This window comes from Scylla paramamosain, chromosome 16 (assembly GCF_035594125.1).
Source record: "Scylla paramamosain isolate STU-SP2022 chromosome 16, ASM3559412v1, whole genome shotgun sequence".
Lineage (NCBI taxonomy): Eukaryota > Metazoa > Arthropoda > Malacostraca > Decapoda > Portunidae > Scylla > Scylla paramamosain.
This window is the reverse complement of record NC_087166.1, coordinates 3,935,001-3,940,000: the sequence shown is the minus strand read 5'-3', so window position 1 is coordinate 3,940,000 and position 5,000 is coordinate 3,935,001.

Genomic DNA, 5,000 nt, shown 5'->3' with positions numbered 1-5,000 from the left:
ATATATATATATATATATATATATATATATATATATATATATATATATATATATATATATATATATATATATATATATATATATATATATATATATATATATATATATATATATATATATATATCCTTTTGTTTCTTTTATTTTATTTATTTATTTATTTGTTTTTTGATTTATTGGTACATGGAATTCTTGCATAAGCTAAATATTTTGTATATTTTGTTATGTTTTCCTTTAGATAAGTATTATGATATTATTCGAGTTGAAAGTATTAATGATGAATTTTATTCAGCTTATGTAACTTTCACGGAGAAGGACGTTCACTTCAAGAGCGTTGTGGAGTAAATAAAGAAATCAGGAAATTCTCTTGTAAAATCTTAAATGATCCATTGGAGAGAGAGAGAGAGAGAGAGAGAGAGAGAGAGAGAGAGAGAGAGAGAGAGAGAGAGAGAGAGAGAGAGAGAGAGAGAGAGAGAGAGAGAGAGAGAGAGAGAGAGAGAGAGAGAGAGAGAGAGAGTAGCACTGTAAATATTTAACTAATGCGGCTGGACATGGTGTAGTTCGCTAGGAAAATTTAATGTTGCAGTCTGTGTCCAAATATTCCAATCCGTCAAGCGGTGACGTGCCGTGCTAATCAGGATCAGTACCACGCCGCGCTCCATCATCTGAAATGCCTCTTGATTCATTCTTGAGAGACAAACCTTCGTGGAATCTTCAGCAGCGCCGATACTTCTGACTTTCGCATACCTGACCTTGCACGTTCGTTGCTGACGTCGCTGAAAGGGTTTGTAAATCACCGTTATGATGCTGCTGTTCTAGTTATCAGTTTTGGTTTCACAAGAGTACGACCGACTGATGTCAAGGAGTTAAATTCGCCACGGTGGCAGGGAAGTCCACTGAGATCCTTAGTTATTTTGATGGAATTTCGTTAGGTTTCCAGAGAAAAGAACGTATATAGTATATAGTATGTACTCTGTATATATATATATATATATATATATATATATATATATATATATATATATATATATATATATATATATATATATATATATATATATATATATATATATATATATATATATATATAGATAGATAGATAGATAGATAGATAGATAGATAGATAGATAGATAAATAGATAGATATAAATATGGATGTAATTTATTTGTTTATATACTTAGATACGTACACAAGGTGATAAGTATGCAAACGTAATGGATGAATTTTCAGACGCATATTGACCAGTAAACATTCACAAATTATCGTATTGTCATGCTGCAGATCCATGTGCAATGCAGCAGCTCAGTCTATGATTTATTGGCTACATATTTCAAAACAAATAAGAGAAAAAGTTTTTGACCTCAAATATAACACTTGAAGGAGCTCTGTAAGTATATTCAAATTTTTTTGACGGAAAAATAAACCGATTTCCAACATCAATGCTTATTTAGGGAAAGGCCACCGTGTTCTGTGTCAGCTGTTTATATTCCAGCGTTCTTGTAAAACATCGGACTGTAATAACTGTGACTGAAGTGTTAAACTCTTTGTATTAAAGTAAGACCTGGCAGGATGGATGTTCGTTTTTCTTTCCCCTTTTTTTTTTTTTTTTATCAAACTGATACAGATTTCAGACAACCCTATTAGATTTTGGTTCTAAACCCAATATATATATATATATATATATATATATATATATATATATATATATATATATATATATATATATATATATATATATATATATATATATATATATATATATATATAATTTTGAAACTTTTATTTATTTGTTTATTTATTTTTATTTTAAATGTTTTTTGAAGGGTGCTTACGCAAAGTCGCACGCAAACTACTCAGTAACCTTGGAAGCTGAAGACAAACGAGCGGCGGTAACGTGACCTTGAAGTGAACAGTTTTGCTCTTTGACCCCCTTGCGTCAACCTCAGTATTGACTTGGCCATGGGCGGATCGAAGGGCAATATTACAGTGTGCACATGTATATTTGTATACATTTTTTGTTTTAAATGAAGAAATCTAATGTGGACCCTAAAAAGGAAGAATTAGGGAGGGTCCATGGGCGTCCAGTCTGAGGATTTATGTAGAGTGGCGTCGTGATAAAGAGTGAAGGAAGACAAGGGAAGAACCGATCACGAGGAAATATGTGACCGTAGTGTGGCAGCCGGTGAGGTGTGGTGCCGTCCTCCCCACGCCGCCCAATCACTGTGCCCGAACACCTCCGAGGGGCGGGGCCAAGGTCCATTTTCGACCTCTCTTCCTTTTACAAGAAGTTAAATTACTTTATTAATTAGTGGGCGAGACACGCAGGGAGAATTCTTATTGCAAAAGGAGATAAAATATGTTTGCAGGACGCGCTGTGATTAAGACATAAAACACCCTTGACCAGAGAGAGCACTTACTGGGTAAATAGTGAGAGGCGGTAACCTGCATGGAAAGAAGAAGAAAAAAAAAGGTGCATACGGAGCCATGAGAGACAATGAGAATCAGAATCTCCAAATGAGGTCAGCATTTCATACACCATCCTGCACCAGCGACTCCCCGGTGTCTCCAAGAAAACCGAAGTGTGAAAGAAAAAGAAAAAAAAAAAAAAAAAAAGAAGAAGGCTTGAAGAGTGAGGTGCCTATCTTGTCTCAGGTGTGGAAGAAGTGCAGGTAAAGGCCCGCCTCCCTCGACTCAATATGAACCAAGATAACCACCTGTCTAGTATTTTCTCTCAGGATTTTTAGGCTTGCGAAACACACGGCGGAGAACGAGGGGCGCGAGAAGGGCGGCGGAGTGTCGGTGCAGATAAGACGCCGTGAATTTATCTGAACATTTTCAATAAATTATGTATCGTTTTAAAGGTGTAGATTTTTCCTTCTTATATATTGGAAGGCTTTTACATTTTTTCGTGCCTACGTATCGCTTACATTATACATGACACGAGGTATATCAGTCACAGTACCAATTCACTGAGATTCTCGCTTTAGTTGGTATGTATTTTACTATCAAGACTCGTCCTTCTTACCAATTTTCTCCCTCCGTCGTGGCTTCTTCTCTGGCAACTGCCCCATTAGTACCTCGGCCCATAGTGTGTCCCAGTCTTTCGGGTGTTGTAGTCTCTTGTCACTCAGAACAGATCCTTGACGGGTGGAATTTAGGATATGGTGGGGAGCAGGAGGTGGAGGAGTCAGAGAACCAGGACGCGGTCTCTCACTTCCTCACAAAATCGGGGACAAGCTCCTGCTATCAGATTTTCGTGCTTAAATCTCCTCGCTGTGATGCAAATGGCGAAATACTGCGTTTTCATATGCAAATAGGAATCCCTTACTTGCAGTCAGGTCGCTGCTGATAATGAGAGCGGGAAGGCCAATTCCCCGCCAACTTTGTGTCCGACGACAAGACGCTCCTTGTAAACCTAAGTCTTTATACGCACGTCACTCCCTTCTTTAGTCTCTGGAAGAAAGCCAAGGGGGGGAATAATGTGTTCTCTTGCCTCAGGTCTTAGTAAACTTCTTGTTGTTGCTTTTGGCGCCGAAGTTTTGCTAGTCCTAACACATTCCTCTCAACATTCCTGTCCTGTTTTACTCCTTGGGGTTCCTCTCTCCACTGGCTATTCATAGCCATTAAAATTTTCAGCTTTTTTCCCATGCTTTAATTTTGGTTGAGAGAGGTGACAACAGGTGTTCCAAGGGCCAGGGAAGAGCATGACGCAGGCCGCCGTGGCTTGGCAGGAGAAGCTTGTTTTGGTCCTAAAACGACTATGACTTAAGAGGCTGTTTTTGGAGGGAAGGAAGGAGTGGCTAGGTATAAACTTACGATGTTATTTGACTATTACTGCCTTACAGAAAGATCACTTTTGATATCGGAGAAATGTTCTGTTTATTCATGAACATTACTTTCAATTCTTACATAGTATTATTATTCCTACGATACTCTTATACGAGTATATTAAAACATTTATAGAACATTTACACTGTATTCTTTTTGTGTAATAACTCTTACATTAGAAAAAATATTCACTGACAAATAAATTATATATATATATATATATATATATATATATATATATATATATATATATATATATATATATATATATATATATATATATATATATATATATATATATATATATATATATATATATATATATATATATATATATATATATATATACGAGTATATATATATATATATATATATATATATATATATATATATATATATATACTCGTATATATATATATATATATATGTAATTTCATGGGAATGTAAACAGTGAAAAGATGAATAGGTACCTTGTGTTTCATGATGACTGTGTCTGACAATAGTGAGGCCCAAGCAGCAGGTGGCTGATTAGATGAATTTAAGGGAGTTTATGGAAACTGAGAATCCAGTACTGTTCCACATCATTTTATATAGAAATACAAAATTGCTCTGAATTTGTGCACATGACTGTTTCATTTTTGTTACTTCTATTTGATTGATAAGTCTCCGTGATGAAGGAAAAACTTATGTCAAGAATTGTAATTTGATGTAAATTTTAGATAAATTTCTGGTTCATGAAAAAAGATAAATTCTTTCCGAATTGCAACAAAAGAACACACACACACACACATACCTCCTCCTCCTTCTCTTCCTCCTCCTCTTCCTCCTCCTCCTCCTCCTCCTCCTCCTCCTCCTCCTCCTCCTCCTCCTCCTCCTCCTCCTCCTCCTCCTCCTCCTCCTCCTCCTCCTCCAGATTATTGGGCTTAATGATTTTCCCTTGATAAGTTGAATGATAAGTCCGCCTCATTACCTGATACCAAGAAACCTCATCTGTTTTCCATGTGTGTGTGTGTGTGTGTGTGTGTGTGTGTGTGTGTGTGTGTGTGTGTGTGTGTGTGTGTGTGTGTGTGTGTGTGTGTGTGTGTGTGTGGCGGACACTCCCGATTGCCAGGAATCTCGTAACTACGTGAAAAATGTTCCTAATTGGGAGTTTGCATGTCAGCGTGCAGAGTAG